At 41.0% G+C, this 18,590-nt stretch overlaps 1 pseudogene; it reads left to right on the plus strand.

Moving 5' to 3' along the window:
* Positions 1-16,893: 16,893 nt before the first annotated feature.
* On the plus strand, positions 16,894-18,185 carry LOC115873749 (annotated as a pseudogene).
* Positions 18,186-18,590: the final 405 nt, after the last annotated feature.

Genomic DNA, 18,590 nt, shown 5'->3' on the forward strand with positions numbered 1-18,590 from the left:
AAGCTGCACTTTAAAGTCTTCTATTCCATTCTTTTACTTCATCATTTCTTCTGTTCTCTAGCTACTCTATGTTCAAGAGCAAGTTTCAAAGCCTCCTCTGACATCCATTCCAAGTTTTTCTTTCATTTTTGTCTATTTAGAGGACCTTCATGTATGATGTCTTTGATGTCATCCCACAACTTGTCTGGTCTTTTGTTATTAGTGTTCAATGTAACAAAGCTATTCAGGAGATAGTCTACATTCAGGAGAGGTATACTCAAAAGATATACTTTGAATCTCAGGAACTTGTTTTTAATATTCTTTAACTCCAACTGCAACTTGCCTATAAACATTCATGGTTAATACCAGAGTCAGCCCTTGGCTTTGTTCTGACTGATGATATTCAACTTTCTTCTTTATTTCCATAGATGTAGTAGATTTGTTTCTTGCCAAGGTTCATATGTAAGTGCAGTCCCATTTATTTTGGTGAAATAGGTAGTTTCACACTAGATCTTAGCCAAAAGGCTGAGAAGCGATAAAATAGATATTTTCAATAAATATAGGTAATTGGTCTTGCACAATTCCATTATCTGGTCTCCAATGTCCTTTCTAGCAGAAAAGTCATATTTTCCAACTTAACTACATGTATGACCAACGTCATACGGCAGAAGTTGAGAAAAAGCTTTAATACCTTCAACTATTGCATTAGTGGTTGGCACTAAATTTGAAAAATAGTCATATTAACGGGTTCTTCCTTGTAGGTGTATGCATAGCATCATATTATTGAAAACACTGTGCTTCAAGACAGTTCTTGTGATGTTCTCGCTTCAAAGAAAAAATATGTTGGTGACATTAGTTTTCAGTTTGCCATTCCTGATATACTAGACCACCTGATTGTCTGATTCAAAATGGCCATACCAGTCCATTTGAGTGTGTTCATGCCTAGGATAAGGAACCCTGGTGGGGTGGTGGGTTATGAGTGGGACCATAAGGTCATTAGTTCAAAATCATCAGCCACTACATGGAAGAAAAACCCAAACCCAAACTCACTGCCATCAAGTTGATGCTGACTCACAGCAACCCTACAGGACAGGACAGAACTAAAGCCATGTGAGTTTTCAAGACTGTAAGTGTTACGGGAGTAAACAGCCCTATCTTTTTCCAGAAGAGCTGCTGGTGGTTTCCAATTGGTCCCTTTGCAGCGCTCAGCCCAACGTGTAATCACCATGCCACCAAGGCTCCTACACGGGAGATAAGGGAGGCTTTTTGTTCATGTGAGATGGAATTACTTGATGGCAGTAAATCTGGATTTTTTTTAATACCTAGGGTATCGATTTTCAAGTGTTCCATTTCATTTTTTACAGCTTCCAATTTCAGATCCATACTTTGTACATTCTCATTGTGAACATTAATGAAGTTCCAGCTGTTCCTTCTAATTTGCATCACACCATATCAGCAAATTAAGGACCTGAAAGCTTTATTCTATGAATGTCATTAAGGTCAACACGTTTGACGAGGCAACTTCTCCTCCATCTTCTTTTGAGGGCCTTGTAACCCGAGGGGCTCGGGTCACAGTCCTATATCAAACAGGAGGATCATAACAAGCCACGGATAACTTGGAGAAGAATGGGAATTCCCGGACACGTCATTGTGTTCATGAGGAACTTGTACATGGATCAACAAGCAGTTGTGAGAACCAAAAAAGGGAATGTTACATGGTTTAAAATCAGGAAAGGTATGCATCAAGGTGGTATCCTCTCACCATACTGACTCAAACTCTATGCTAAGCAAATCATCCATGAAGCTGCGTTATATGAACTAGAAGGTGGTATCAGGAGGGGAGGATGGCTGGTTAACAATCTGATATACGCAGATGACACAACCTTGCTTTCCTAAAGTAAGGAGGGCTGGAGGCGCTTGCTTATGAAGGTCAATGACAGCTGCACTTGTCCTCGTCGGGGTATTCAAAAGCAAGGGCGTTGTTTTCGGGTCTGAGATATGCCTGACCCAAGCCATGCTACTTTCAATCCCCTCATGTGCATGTACAAGTTGGACATTTCATAGGGAAGGCTGAATTGTGGTGCTGGAGAAGAATATCAGAAATATCGACTGCTAAAAGGACAAACAAATCTGTCTTGGAGGAAATACAGCCAGAGAGCTCCTTAGAGGCAAGGATGGTGAGACTTCGTTTTACATACTTTGGACATGTTTTCAGGAAAGACAGGTCCCTGGGGAAGGGCATCATGTCTGGTAAAGTGCAATGGCAGTGAAGGAGAGGCAGGCCCTCAATTAGAAGGACTGACAAAGTGTCTGCATCAATGGGGTCAGGCACAGGAACAACTGTACGGATGGCTCAGGACCGTGCAGTGTTTTGTTCTGTTGTGCAAAGAGTCACTATGGGTTGAAACTGACTGGATGGCACCTAACAACAACAACAACAACAACAACATATCAGACAGTGTTTTGTTGCTATTCATAAGGTTTTCACTGGCCAATTATTTTATAAGTAGATTTCTAGGCCGTCTTTATTCTGTTTGTCTGTTTTGGTATGGAAGCTACCCTGAAACCTGTCCAGCTGGAATTTGAAATACCGGTGGCATTGCTTTTAGCATCACCACAAAAGCAAACCACTGCAGTACAACAAAGAGACAGATGTGTGCTGGAAATGTCTTAATACTACAGTTAAACACTTTGGATTACTAGATATATTCCCAGTTGGATAATCACAGCATCGTTGATGTCCTCTTTAACATTCTCTCTTCCTTGTCCCAATAAACTCATTTGATCTTAACTTTGAAGTATAAATAGAATATGATCCCTTCCTACCTCCACTTCTGCTAGGTCACTGGTCTACATAGCCTTCATCTCTTACATGAATTACTGCAAAGATCTTTTTTTAAAATCGTTTTATGAGGGGCTCATACAACTCTTATCACAATCCATACATACATCAATTGTGTAAAGCACATTTGTACATTCATTGCCCTCATCATTCTCAAAATATTTCCTCTCCACTTAAGCCCCTGACATCAGGTCCTCATTTTTTCCCCTGCCTCCCCACTCTCCCCCTCCCTCATGAGCCCTTGATAATTTATAAATTATTATTTTGTCATATCTTGCCCTGTCCGACGTCTCCCTTCACCCACTCTTCTGTTATCCTTCCCCCAGGGAGGAGGTCACATATAGGTCCTTGTAATGGGTTCCCTCATTCCAACCCACTCTCCCTCTACCCTCCCAGTATCGCCACTCACACCACTGGTCCTGAAGGGATCATCCGCCCTGGATTCCCTGTGTTTCCAGTTCCTATCTGTACCAGTGTACATCCTCTGGTCTAGCCAGACCTGCAAGGTAGAATTCGGATCATGATGGGTGGGGGTGGGGGTGGGAGGGCGAGAGGAAGCATTTAGGAACTAGGGGAAAGCTGTATTTTTCAAAGATCTTTTAACATGTCTTCCTCCTTCCATCCGGGCCCTCTACAGTATATTCTCAATATAACTTTCAAATTGGTTGTTTTACAACATATTTCCTGTCACTCCATGCTCAAAATCCTTCAGCATATCAGAGGTGATCTGACCTCCCTGACCTCTGTGCCTTTATCTGCTTTTATGCTCTCCCTCCTTCTTTTGTTTTCTTAAAAAGGCCAGGGATGGGCTTGCCTTAGTGTCTTTACATTGTTGGCTCCCTCTGTCTGGGAGACACTTCCCCCTAGATATCAACATGGGTACTCCCTCCCCTCCTAAGTCTTTGATCAAGTGTCACCTTTTCAATGCGGCTTTCCCTGACATGCATATCAGTCAATGTCCTGTCAGGAAAACAGAAACCACTTTAGCTATTTCACACAGGGGAAATTTAATTTAGGCAATTGTTTACACAGGTGATAGGATTGCCCAGGAGCCAAACCCAGGAGATGCTGAAGATAGCAGAATCAGCAGGAAGCTGCTATCACCCCTAGGGCTGACTCACCCCAGGGAATAAGTGGTGTTTCCAGTGCCCCTACCCTGGGGTTTTCCAGTGGGACCTAAAACCATAGCAAAGGCTGCTCAGCGGGGGCTGGAATCATGAAGAAAATGTGACAGTGGTCAGAGCTTATTCTTGGAAGTACTGAAAGAGGGGCTTGCCTACTACTACTCTGTCAACGTCATCCATAGCTTAAACCTATTCAGAAGTCGGCAGTCAAAGGGACTCAGGAGATGCTATTCTTGACTGAATGCGACACTAGAGGAGAGGCAGGGACAGGAAAGACTGGAAATGGATTTGAGAGGAAAACGACAAAAATTAACATACCGGTGTACTAAAATTACAAGCTCCTAACCTCCATAGCCACCATACATTACCAATTCCAAGGTCATACTGTTCTTTATATCCACTATCTTGTGTACTTTCCATCATATTGCGACTCCACTCGTGCATTAACTCTGTTACTTTTTGTCTGACAGCGATCACTGTGCTTTCTTCCCTTGTCTTAATCCCAAGCACCAGGAGCAGTGTCTGGCACCGAATCGATGCTGGCTACGGAATGATTCTGTGAGGGCTCTGATGAAGTTTGCCTCGGGACTTGCTTTATGTGAGAAAGAAATAAGCGTTTATCTTTCTGTACGCCATTTTGGTTTCCATTTTCAACTCACGTGCGGTCTAACTGATGTTCCGCGCTCAGGGACTCGGCGAGACGGCTTCCAATCAGCTGTTCCCCTTCTCGCTCCCCGTCCACAGTCATATGTTTTCTTATGGACTCCATTCTTTTTTTTCTTTAATCATTTTATTAGGAGCTCATACAACTCTTATCACAAGCCATACATACATCAATTGTGTAAAGCACATTTGTACATTTGTTACCCTCATCATTCTCAAAACATTTGCTCTCCACTGAAGCCCCTGGCATCAGCTCCTCATTTTTCCCCTCCCTCCCTCCCTGCTCCCGCCTCCCTCAGAAACCCTTGATAATTTACAAATTATTATTTTGTCATATCTTGCACCGTCCGACATCTCCCTTCACCCACTTTTCTATTGTCTGTCCCCCAGGGAGGAGGTTATATTTAGATCCTTGTCATCGGTTCCCCCTTTCTACCCCACCCTCTCTCCACCCTCCAGGTATCACCACTCTCACCACTGGTCCTGAAGGGATCATCCGCCCTGGATTCCCTATGTTATCATGGACTCTGTTCTAAATTGCCCTATCTTTGGATTCTAAACCCGAGGGCAAGAGTTTAGGGTATCTCTAAAGTGGACAGATGAGCAACCCAAAGCAAACTCACCCGCATTCCACCTCTAGCAACCCCTACGGTGGACATATAGCATGGATTTGTTTTCTTTGATTTAATTTCTGTTAATTTGAAAATTGTCTATAAAATAATATTGAAGTGTTGTATTGCAGCAACAAGTATGAGTCCCCCACAACAGGATGTTTTTTCAAAAGCATGTATTTAAATTTTAAAAAACAAAACAACCTTGTCATATTCAAAGTACACTCCATTACACTTAATACATTTGTCAAATCTGAGATTTCATTTTTAGAAACATTTTTCAAGCTCATCTATTTGGATGGCTGACAGCACCTCCCTCATTGTTTTTTCTTTACCTCTCCTTTGTCATCAAATTGCTGTACTCTTATACCCCTCTTCATTTGTGGAAACAAAAAGAAGGTGCACAGTGAGGCAAGAGAGGCAGGCTGCTTTTTGCTCAAAACTGGCGCATTGAGATGGCTGCGTGAGCAGGTGCATTGTCGTGGTGGCAAAATCAGGCAGTTTCTGTTGCACATGGTAACTCAATCTTTTCAGAACCTCTAAATAGAAAGTTTGATTAGCAGTCTGACCTCCTGGTGGAACAAACTCCAAATGCACTACGAGTTGACATTTTCATCCATTGATGAATATTCAGAATGAGGTTTGTCATTAGTCAATATTTCACTCATTGAAATATTGTGAAAACCACTCATACACTTGAGTTTATCCCATAGTGCTGTCCTTGTAAACTGTGTTCAACATTGCAACAGTTTCTGTGGCATTTTTCCGGCGCAGGAAACGAAATTTCACAGCCACAGTTGTTCTCTTAAATTGGCCATCACACACACACAAAAGAGGTTGGAGTTAAAAGTGCTTTTATTAAAAATTCACTGTGACTGGAGAGAACCTTCCCAGGTGACACCACTGGGTGCACTGACTCAGAGCGATTTCGTCAATGCTCACCTAGCCAGAACATTGCGTACTACGATAGCTCTGCCCAGCGGAGTTTTTCCCGTTTTGTCGTTATTGTTTTGGTACCCCCTCGTATATTGTGGGACGTTGTGTCAATTGTGATGTTTTGGCTGCAGGAAACAAGAGACTCAAAGCAAAGGGCTAAAGTTTAAGGAATATGTCATCCTATACACAAAAAGTCACAATATAAGAGTGTTATGAGGTTGACTTAAAACATCTAGTAAGAATGATGGTGCTGAGATTGCCAAATGCAGCCTCCAGGTAGATGAATTTGAAGACCAAGAAGAGGATGACCTGTAAGATTGTTAAACCCAGTCATTCAGTGCGGTTTCTCGCTACCGGGAAATCCATGAGACGACGTATGCAGATGATTTCAAAAGCACCTGTGATGAAAAAGAGCAGTAAAGAAGTTACGAATGAGGGAAAAAAGACATCATCAAAGATCCAGATATTTTCCTATCTTCTGCCAATTTTTAGCTAGCAGACTTTATCTTGTATATCTTTTGCATAAAGATAACAAGTAATGAAAAGTACACAGTTTACCTTTGAGGGCTGTGTTGTTGTTCTTAGATTCTTGGAGTAATAGAGGGGTATGTAAACAAAGAAACAAAAGACAGTAGAATGAGAAACGCAAACAGAAACATAAGCCCAGGATCCTGATTATGAAGGAGTAGTTGTGGCTGGCCAGGCATAAAATGGAGAGGAACATAGAAGTAGATCAAGAGATATATATTATTAGAAATGTTCTACATCTTGTGTTGGGTGATCAGTGACCATTTATTATTATATTGTTACAAGTAAGAAAAAAAAATAAACAGAGTGATTGAAGTATGACTATAAAAGAGGGTCCTGCATAGATAAATAATGACGATGGATTTTAAACCAAGGATTATGGTTCATTTAACATTGGATAAAATTTTTAAGAGGAAATAAAATAATAGACATAGAAGAGTCTTTAGAATTTGACTTTTAAAATTATTTAGTTTCGAGGAGTATATTTAATTTATAATTTGCTGGATTATCAGCTCTTGGGTATAAAATCAGGAATTCTTATAAAATGAGAAAAATATCTTTACAATGATTTTGAAATATGAGTTTTAATGAGTAGTAAAGGAATCCTTGTGGCTTAGTGGTTACACGCTGAGTGGTAACTTCAAGGTCAGCAGTTTGAAGCAACTAGCTGTGTAAAGGGAGAATGATGAGGCTTTCTATTCCTGTAAAGAGTTACAGTCTAGGAGACCTTATGAGGCAGTGCTACTCTGTTCTGGTTTTTTTCTTCTTTTTTTTTGCAGTGAGTGAGTGAGGCAGTGAGAGAGTGAAAGATTGAGTCAGTGAGTGAGTGAGACAGTGAGTGAGGCAGTGAGAGCGTGAGTCACTGAGGCAGTGAGAGAGTGAGTCAGTGAGAGAGTGAGACAGGGAGACATTGAGACAGTGAGAGAGTGAGTCAGTGAGAGAGTGAGACAGTGAGAGAGTGAGACAGACAGTGAGACAGTGAGAGAGTGAGACAGTGAGAGAGTGAGAGACTGAGACAGTGAGAGAGTGACAGTGAGAGAGTGAATCAGTGGGAGAGTGAGTCAGTGAGAGAGTGAGACAGTGAGAGAGTGAGACAGTGAGAGAGTGAGAGTGAGTCAGTGAGAGAGTGAGACAGTGAGAGAGTGAGAGTGAGTCAGTGAGAGAGTGAGACAGTGAGAGAGTGAGAGTGAGTCAGTGAGTGAGAGTGAGACAGTGAGTCACTACCCTGTTCTATAGAGTTGCTTGCTATGAGTTGAAGTCTACTCAATGGCAGTGACTTTGGAGTTGGAACAAGTAGTAAATATAACATGTTGTAAAAATTTAATTTAATATTGATTAATTTGGATCTTCCTCTTTTTGCTTCATAATTTGGCACGTCATTATCCTTGGCTTTGAAATTGTGCATGTTTCTAGAAAGCTGATTGATATTGTTAAGTGCCATCAAATCAGTTCAGACCCATAGTGACCCTATGCCCAACAGAAGGAAACACTGACCCCGGTGGTCCGGCACCATCCGCACAATTGTTCCTCTGTTTGAGCCCATTGCTGCAGCCTCTGTGTCAATCCATCTCCTTGAGGGCCGCCGTCTTGGCTCTTGCCCCTCTACCAAGCATGATGCCCTTATCCAGGAACGGATCGCTCCTGACAACATGTCCAAAGATGTGAGATGAAGGCTCGCCATCCTTGCCTCTGAGGAGCACTCTGGCCACACTTCTTCGGAAACAGATTTGTTTGTCCTTTTAGCTGTCCATGGTACTTTCAAGAGTCTTTGCCATAATTATTATGCTTATAGAGAGTAATGGAAAACAAGCTTCCCGGACAGTGCAGCTCTTTCTCATGAGAAAATCTAGTTTAACAAATGAATGAAAGAATGAACAATTTTATAAATTGGGAGAATTTTGTAAGCTGTGTAATTTTCTATGCCATTTTTGTATCCAAATTGCCTGGTGATGTTGACTTCTGTAACTTCTTGCGATTGCAAAGTAGGCGGTGATGATGTTGGGCAGTAAAAGAGCTTAAAGGGATATATGAATGGAGAGGAGCATGAGTTTAGACAAACTGAAGGCAGTCCTTATAGATGAAGAAACTCAACAGCTATACTGTTAAGTGACTGGAAAAGCCTTGTGATCAAAAAGTTGAGGGAGTCCCAACCTTATCTCCCCTGGAAACACAGCCAAGAGGCAAGTGAGATGCAGGGAAAATACACCCTAACATAATATAACAATACAGGTATGCTGAGTTCAGTACTTTGCCATCCCTCATTGCAGTTGGTCACTTCTGACTCATAACCACAAGGTAGAACTACCCAGTAGGGTTGCCAACACTGATGGAAGCAGACTGCTGCACCTCAGAGTGGCTAGTGAGTCCTTGGCCTTTGACTTAGACTCTGAGCACTTTAGCCACAGCACATCTGGGCTCTAGGGATGCTACAACAATCTCCTAATTGCCCACCCTAGTTCCTCTTGAATCCATCTTCTACGGTGTTAGTACTCTTCTTATACATCTGTACATAGGCCAAGAACAGTTTTTTGAACAGAACTAAGGGCTAGTACTGCATGGTTTAAAATCAAGCACGATGTGCCTAAAGGTTGCATCCTTACACCATACTTATTTAATCTGTACACTGAGCAAAGGACTAGAGAGGCTGGTCTAGATGAAGAAAAAGGCAGCATCACTATTGGAGGAAGGCTTGTTAACAGCCTGCAATATGCAGATGGCACAATCTTCCTAGCTGAAAGTGACTAGGATTTGAAGCACTTACTGATGAAGATTCAGGATTGTAACCTTCAATGTGGATTACAACTCAGTAGTAAGAAAACTAAAATCATTACAACTGGACAATAGATAATATCATGATAAAAGGAGAAAAGATGGAGGTTGTCAAGCATTTTATCTTGTTTGTAGCCACAATCAATGTTTATGGAAGCAGCAGTCAAGAGACGAAGCGGCAGTTTTGTATTGAGTAAATCCGGTCTGTACAGATCTCTTTAAAGATCTTGTTGAAGAATGAGGATGTCACTTTGAGGACAGGTGTGTGCCTGACCCAGGTACTGGTATTTTTAGTTACTTTGTATGCATTTGAAAGTTGTCAGTAAACAGGGAAGACAAACGAAGCATCCATCATTTATTTGTGGCACTGGAGAAGAATATTGAAAGTATCATGGACTACCCAAAGAAAAAGCATATCTGTTTTGGCAGAAGTATAGCCAGAATGCTCCTTAGAAGTCAGGATAGCAAGACTTAGCTTCACATACTTTGGACATGTTACCAGGATCGACCAGTCTCTGGAGAATGATATCATGCTAGATAAAATAGAAGAGTAGGGGGCAGGGGAGAAGGAATACATTGAACAGTTGCATCTACATATTGGCTACCACAATGGGCTTAACTATAACAATTGCGAAGCTGGACCATAACCAGGCAGTGTTTCATCCTGTTGTACATAGGGAGCTTATAAGTGGGAACTGACTGGATGTCATCTAATAACAGCAACAACATTGGAAAATAAGGAGCCCAGGTGGTGCAGTAGTAGTGGCCTGCTGAAAGAAAGTTGGCCTTTCAAACTCACTCATCACTCTGGGGGAGAAAGAGGATGTCTTTTGCTTTGGTAAAGATTTAGTCTTGGAAACTCAGTATACCACTGCTATGAATCAAAATCCACTTGTTGGCATTCAGGTAAGTTGGAATGAATTCAATGGCAGTAATATTTTGGTTTGATATTGAAAAAACGCACACATACTCTCAAAGCTATTGCCTAAAAATTTCTCTAAGGGTTTTTAATCTAATGTATCTTGGAATTTTTGATAGTTTCAGAACATATTGCATTTTTTAAAAAAGAATCAGCATCACTAACTTTTATAGTTCTGCATTTCAGAGAGACTTTTATTTTTAAATAAGGACTTCCAGGGATGACTATGGACTATACAAAGCCCAAACCCACTGCCATTATGTGCAATATAACTCATAGTAACCTAATATAGTTTGTTGTCATTGTTAGGTGCCATTGACTTGGCTCCGACCCTTAGTTACTGTATGCACAACAGAACAAAGTACTGCATGGCCCTGTGCCAGCCTCACAATTGTTCCTATGCCTGGGCCCATTGATGGAGCTGCTGTGTCCGCCTTGTTGAGGGCTTTCTTCTTTTTCACCACTGTGTTAGTCTGGATTGACTAGAGAAACAAATTCATAGACACTCGTATGTGTGTAAGAGAGAACTTTATATCAAAGAGCAATTGTACATTCAGAAAACATCCCAGCCCAGTCCAGATCAACTCCATAAGTTTGATACTACTTCATATGTTGCTAGTAGTCCATAAATTCCTCTTCAGACGCATGTAGCCATGCAATGATGCCAAAGGCAGGCGGATCACAGACCAATGGGTGGAAAGTATTGTGGATCCAGTGGTGGTGGAAGCATCTCAGCACTGGCGTGGATCTCCACGTGTCTCCTCCAGCTCCAGGGCTCTGGCTCTATCCGCATAGCTCCATGTGGCTTGTCAGCAGGAATGTCTCGCAGGGAGTCAAAGCAGAGAGAGAGTGCATTTGGCCTCCAGCCAGTTGTAAGGATTTTAATTTTCTTAACACTGAGTTGCAATCCATAGTGAAGGTTGCAATCCTTGATCTTCATCATCGGGTGCTTCAAATCCTCTTCACTTTCAGCAAGCAAGATTGTGTCTTCTGCATACCACAGGTTATTAATAAGCTTCCCTCCAATCCTGATGTCGCATTGCGTTATTTTAGTCAGTTTCTCTGATGATTCGCTCAGCATACAGATTGAACCATCATGATGATAGGATACTACCCTGACATACACCTCCCCTGATTTTAAACGAAGCAGAATTCCCTGGTTTTGCTTAAAGTAGAGTTTACAAGATTGCAAAGCTTTACGGGAACGCCTTCATTTTTCACTCTTGCAGTAGTTGGTGGGCTTGCAGTACTGACCCTTTGGCTAGCGATCCGGTGCTTAGCCCTCCGCATCCCCAGGGGTCCTTAAGAATGACTGGCATTTAAATACGTAAAGCAGTGATGCTCATTAGTTTCTCTTTGCTCATCTTTCCTGAGACTCACCCTAATGAGCTATGCCTTCTATGCAATCATTAGGACATTAAAAAGGCTTAGTCAGTAGAAGAATAATATCAGCATTCATACCATCTACTCTACACATCTCTGAGTTCAGAAATTCTATCACTGGTAAACCACCATATTTTTAACACCACAATTTACCTATCTTTGAATATATTATGAAAAACCAAATAACAAAACCGGAAACTCAGGAGTCTTGTAGAAACTTGATTCCTCACGAAAGGATACTTCAGTATTGGTGGGTAAACCCTTGTGGGCTAAGAGTTAAGGCATAGCATTTCTTTTGCAAATTAGGAAAATGGGATTTGTGAATTCAAGTGTTCTTAGAAAATACATTTTAAGAAAAACTACATTAAGAAATTCAGGATCTAAAGATTGTTTTCTTAAAACTATGTTCCCTTTCCCCTTGGAAAGTATTTTTGCAGAACTGTTTGTAATTTAGTATGAAGAGCATTTACTTTTAGGTATATCTACTTTGGACATTTTGTCAGGAGAGACCAGTTCCTGGAGAAGGACTTCATGCTTGGTAAAGGAGAGTGGCAGCGAGAGAGAGCCTCTCGTCCTCAATGAGATGGATTGACACTGTGACTGCCACAATGGACTTAAGCATACTTGTGAGGATGGAGCAGGACTGGACAGTGTTTCATTCTGTTATGCATAGGGTTGCTATGGGTTAGAACTGACTCGATAGCACTTTAACAATATGCATCTCATAACAAGACATCCAAAGTTTGCTGTAATGTTTCCACTGCCTATGCCAACCACAAGGTCAGCACTTCAAAACCACCAGCTGCTCCTCGGAAGAAAGGCGAGGTTTTCTATTCCTGGGAAGAGTTACAGTCTTGGAAATCCATAGTGTCAGTTCTGCCCTACCCTACAGAGTGGTTCTGAATTGGAATTCACTTGATGGCAGCGAATGAAAGGTCTCTAGACTCACTCACGCCTCTCTGCTCTGTTCTCCTTCTCAGAGAAGCCAGTCTAAAGGTCTCTAGACATTGCAAAGTATCCCCATGGGTATCAGTATTGCCGCCACAAGCTCTAACTCCCAGTTGAGAACCATGGCGTTTCACCAAACTATCTAAAGCTCCCCAAACATACTGTATCTCTCAGCATGTTGTGATGTAAACAATAGAAAATCCCACTGTCTGATTTCTTGTCTACTAGCATACCTAGGTACAAGCAACAGAAACCAACTGGAACTGCAGACAAAGAGTTTTTTGAAAATACATTGTGTAGGACATAAAATCACAGAATGCTGTAGAATGAAGTTAAAAAAAAAGAGAGAGAGAGAGAGAGGTTCAGTAAAAGGAAAACTAGGCCGTAACCAAGACCAAAGCCAAATGAAGACCTTGTGTATGTCTGTGATTAAGACACAATGCCCAATTGCTTTGTTAGATGAAGTCTCACCATCTTTGCTTCTAAGGAGCACTCTGGACATACTTCATCCAAGACAGATAACTTTGTCTTTTTAGCAGTCCATGGCTCTTTCAAAGACTTCGTCTTTCATACTTAGGACATGTTGTCCAAAGAGCTCTTTTAACGTGGAAAAGTAGAGGGGCAGAGAAAAACCCGAAGGCCTCTCAACGTGGTACACTGATACTGTGGCTGCAACAATGAGCTCAAGCAAAGGAACAATTGTGAAGACGGGCGGGTCAGGGCTTCTTTCAGCTGTGCATAGCGATGGTCGGAACGGGCTCATGCCACAACTGCTGCCAGCCCGGCCCATAGTGGTTTCTCCAGGGCCATGTTTCTCGGCTCACCAACGCCCTGTCAAAGTGCAGAAGAAAAGTATGTCCGATGGGCCTGGATCACATGCCTATATCCTTGTGTCACAGAAGGTTGGCAAGTTAGAAGTGTTATTTTCAGATTTTGTGGTGAGAGGCAATCTCATTAATATTTATAAGACGGAATCTCCCAAAATGTGAGAGAGACTACACATGCTAGGAAGCCAAATATTATACATGTTACCTGTATCGTATATTTACTGAAAATGTCATCATCATTCCCGCTTTGATACACTCTCCTATCCTGTTAGGGAATTCTAACATCCGAGACTCAACTAGAATGTTTCTTGTTTTATTTAATGTCTTGTGGTGTTTTTGGAACCTGGGCTCTTTCTCATGGCTCTGTCTTCTTCATGATTGACCTTTGAGGTTATAGACTTGCAGATGAGAAAAGCTTACCAGAAAAAAAAGCAACAGAGAGAGAAATAGAGACAGGCAGGGAGGCCTTCCCGGGCCAGGCCTGGCAAGGAAGTACTTTACTTTATTGACATTCAATCACAACTTTGGAAACCACATAGAATCTAGCTGTGTGTGGGGAGGAGGGAGCAGCGTTTTTGAAAGCCAGCTCATCTTTGCTGTCCTAGGTCACTGATCTGACAAGATTACACTCAGTTTTCGGTTACCCACCCATTAGTTTTCCGTTATCCACCCATTAGAAATAAAAGCAAAATTGTAGATCGTGTTAATGTCTCTAAACATCAAACTCAATGCGATTGAATAGTGGTTATGCCTTAGGCTGCTAACTCTTTGTGACCAGATTTTAACATTGGTAAAGCGGGACACCATTGATAAAACTCACATCCTGGTGAAATAGTCACATGGCTCCTGAAAACTGTATACCCTAGCCTGTCGTGCATTCTTTCCAAAAATCAGGACTTTTTTAAAACGCCGTGGGACGTGGGAAAAATTGTTAAAAATCAGGCCTGTCCCGCCAAAAGCGGGACATCTGGTCACCTTATGCTAACTAGAAGGACAGCAGTTGGAAACTACCAACCACTTTGTGAGAGAAAGACGAGGCTTTCTACTCTCATAAAGATCCACAGTCTCAGAAACCACAGGCACAGTTCTACCTGGTCCTATAGGACTCCTGTGAATGTTAGTGTTAGTTATCAAGAAAACATTGTGTATTCAATTTCAGTAGGCATTATCTCTCTACCTATGAAAATGTATACATATCTATTTTTAGAATAGCCCTATGTTGTGGCACAAGAAAGCGATGGCTGTACCAGATTGCTCTTCATAGGTTAATGTCAACAGGCCTCTACACCAATAACCAAGTATCATGCACTATGGTAGACCTCCAGGAGACCTAGCGGCACAGTGGTTAAAGCATTCACTTGCTAGCTGAAAGTTGGGCAATCTGAACCCCAAATCCCTTCTGTGGGGCAAAGACTTTCTATCTCCTTCCATAAAGATATGCAGTCTTGAAAACACTGGGGCCAGTTCTACTCTGCCCTACAGAGTTATGCAAGTCTGATTCCACTCAATGGCAGGCAGTGTTTTTTAGTGTATAGATCTCATTTCTCCATTTAGTTCCTCCTTTGAAACCATTTTTGGACGAATCTAAAATCTTTCACCTATTCCTTGGAGCTAAATATGCTGCTTCAGTAAATTTCCTTACCAGTTTGTGGGTTGAATGTAGGATAAGAAGAAACAGAAATAAAGTAAATAATTAATCAGTACAGAATAAGAAATCATCTGGCCCACTTCCTTTAAATTACAAATGATTGTTTTGTACTTATTCCTATACAACGGATACTGGTAGTTCATAAACATGAAAATAATGTTTTCAGGAACTGCAAAAGAAATATCAGTGCTGGGTAATAAAAATTGACTAAAACAACCAAAAAGAGGTCTAAACCTTTTTATAGGTAATTCGATTTTTAAAATGTTTCCAAAATGTCATTCTTTGCCAATTTATTTTTAAAAGAACAACATGATAAGTGCTGTCCATCGGTTCTCCAAACTGACTAGACTTCTCTGTTTGTAAATACTTAAAACCTAATTAGAAACGAGTCATTTTGTTTGCCGCGTCCTTTTGTTTCTCCTTACTCAGTAGTTCCACTAAGCCTGTACCTTTTTTAGGGCGTTAAGGAATTGAGCAAAGGAGGCCATAGGTTATATTACCAAAAGGAATATTAATTTCTAGAAGACATCAAGATTCCAAAGCTTGCCTTGAAATCGTCAGTTCCTCACGTGACCCAATTGCAACAATCGAGGAAGGCAGGATGGAGCTATCCCAGGCCACTAAAAGGCTTAGCATACTAATGGCCCTTTGACACGACCAGCCATTCAGAAATCAGACTTTGTCATGCTGAAGAATAGACCACTCGCCCCCAACAGGAAGCACTGGGGAGGCAAACGCGACAGTAATTCCCTGTCAGATAAAAGTGAGGCATTGTTTTGGATTCCATCATATGTGAAAAGAATTACCCACTCATAAATTTAAAATATTCTTTCTTTACCTTTTAGTCAGAAATAAGTGCATGTGACAGGTTAAGTTCAATAATTTTTAGAATCTAGGTGTTTTTGAACAGATTGAAAAAATCAGAATATGGCCACCTACTATTTTTTGGATAAGCATAAGTATGGTTTAAGATGGAAAATACTGCTATGAGAGGGGAAAATCCAATCAAAATTCAAGTATGTTCTACCTTTATTAGCTAGTACACGACAGAAATAAACACAGTAGGTAATAACAAATTCAGAGTTATTTTTCACTCTATTTGCATAGCTGTAAATGACCGTGTCTTAACGTGTTGCAAAACATAGATATTATTCAGTGAAACCCAGCATAAAAACCTCAGTAACAGTCCATGGGAAAATTTTTTTAAATCCAACTCAGTAACAGTGCAAGGAAACTGGAGGGGGAAGGGAAAGGGAGGGGGAAGGGAAGAGGGAGGGCTCACATTAACCCATCAAAACTAATTTGAAGAGGATTTAATTAATCCATGTGTTGTCAAAAGAAGACCAGCCTGTAAATTACAAGTGATTGTCTACTCATAATCTTTGTAAAAATTTTCCCCTTTTGAAAATACAGTTCTCATTACTTAACTTCCCACCTGAGCTATGTGTTTGGTACTTCCTTTTGCCCACCAAGCTTTTGTTTGAATCATTTTTCAATGAGGAAAATATTTATTTCAGGGAGATTATCTCTTGTTTCATGACAGAGGAAAGAACAGGTTCGAATCAAGGAGACTTCATCAACGCAGTTTGTAATCCCTGTTGTGTCGGCTGTATTCTTCCCAGCAGTCTGAGAATGTGATAAATAGCTCTTTGTGTCAAGCATTGGCACTTAGGTTTTTCAGGCTCCAACAATGTAAATGTGATACAAAAACCGGATATGCGGATACTGTAATTGACTGCAGGAGTGGCTTTTTTCATACCCCAAAGGAGTTGTGCTGCTTTTAAAAACACCCCGGTTTGCTACCAGTAGATTTTCTATCACCTTTATTGTATCACACGATGTTTCTTTGGGAAAATAAAAATAAAACCAGACCACATGGTTTTGTAACTCAACATATTTCATTGAAAAAAACACTGCACAAGGAAAAGAAGACGGTCCAGCTAAGCCACAATCCTGCCCGCGGCCATCCTTTCCAAGCGTCCTTCCTGAAAGCACACGCACTGAGGCACGTTCCTGAGCAGCAACAGGTGCACAGCAGCACAGCACTTCTTTTTCTTGCTTGTTCACTTCCTCCAGATTCAAAGATTCATTTTTTAAATTGCCACTTGGTTGCCTGGATGCTCTTGCCAACCTTCCACCTGGTTTTCATGGCATGTCCCTCGGTTGGACCCTTTATTACTCCAGGCCTTCCACTTAAGATGTGCTGGATCATTTTTCCCCCTGCTTGGACAAGAAGTGTGATAAAAGACATGGCTAGGTTTTGGCTTATCTAAATGCTTTCATAAACTTTTAAAGCAAATTGATTGTGAGCATTGTGAGGAGAATTTCCTTAGAGAAAGATTGCAGCTTTAAGGATGACGTTGGGAGGGCAGATTCGCACAATGGATTCTGTTTGGTTGTCCTGGAAGGGGAGAAGGAGACTCTTCTTTGAAAAGGATGTTCAACATCAAAAGTTACTTATGAATATTGGAGTTTCTTATTTTGCTAATAAGCATTTGTAAGCATTTTAATGTTCATAAAAACTCTGTAGTAAAAGTATAGCATTGGCATCATAAATACCAATAGGATCTGCACACATCCATCGTGTTTGAAAATAGCAATTCAAAACTTATTTCAGGTCCAAGCTCGGTCGGGTGCCCTGTTCCATTCCTCTTGTGACCCCGGTCGCTTGTCCCAGCCCAACGGTCAAAAGGGTGAAGCAGACCGATAGCAAGGAAGATTTTCAGGCAGCCCAGAAGAGTGCTGGAGAGAAGCTTGTAGTGGTTGACTTCTCAGCCACATGGCGTGGGCCTTGCAAAATGATCAAGCCTTTCTATCATTCCCTCTGTGCAAAGTATGGCAATGTGGTCTTCCTTGAAGTTGATGTGGATGACTGCCAGGATGTTGCTTCAGAGTGTGAAGTCAAATGCAGGCCAACGTTTCAGTTATATAAAAAGGGACAATAGGTGGGTGCATTTTCTGCCGCTAATAAAGAAAAACTTGAAGCTACTATTAACGAGTTAAGTTAATTATGCTTCCTGAATATGTAACCAGCCATCAGCTGTGTAAACCTTTTTGTATTTACAAGAAAGACAAATCAAGTATGAAGACTATATACCCAGCTACCATCTGATTATAAATGACAAAAAAATATTAATTCTACCTTTTTTAAAAAAAACAAACAAACTTATTTCAGCTTTATCCGGATTTTCTTTTTGAAGTGCAGGAGTGCATACCTTATGATTCTCTTACTTATTCTACCAGTACATATTTGACTTTTTTTAAATGTTATTTTCATTTTAATTGAAGAAGTGGTGTAAAATAAACAATATTTTAGAGAGACAATAAATATCAACCAAATACTTATTCACACTTCTTTTTTCAGTTCCCTAAGCTTCACTAGATAATCAGTCATGAGTTTTCATCCCCATTGA

This window comes from Echinops telfairi, unplaced genomic scaffold (assembly GCF_000313985.2).
Source record: "Echinops telfairi isolate 266 unplaced genomic scaffold, ASM31398v2 ScPeMD7_7469;HRSCAF=8507_1, whole genome shotgun sequence".
Lineage (NCBI taxonomy): Eukaryota > Metazoa > Chordata > Mammalia > Afrosoricida > Tenrecidae > Echinops > Echinops telfairi.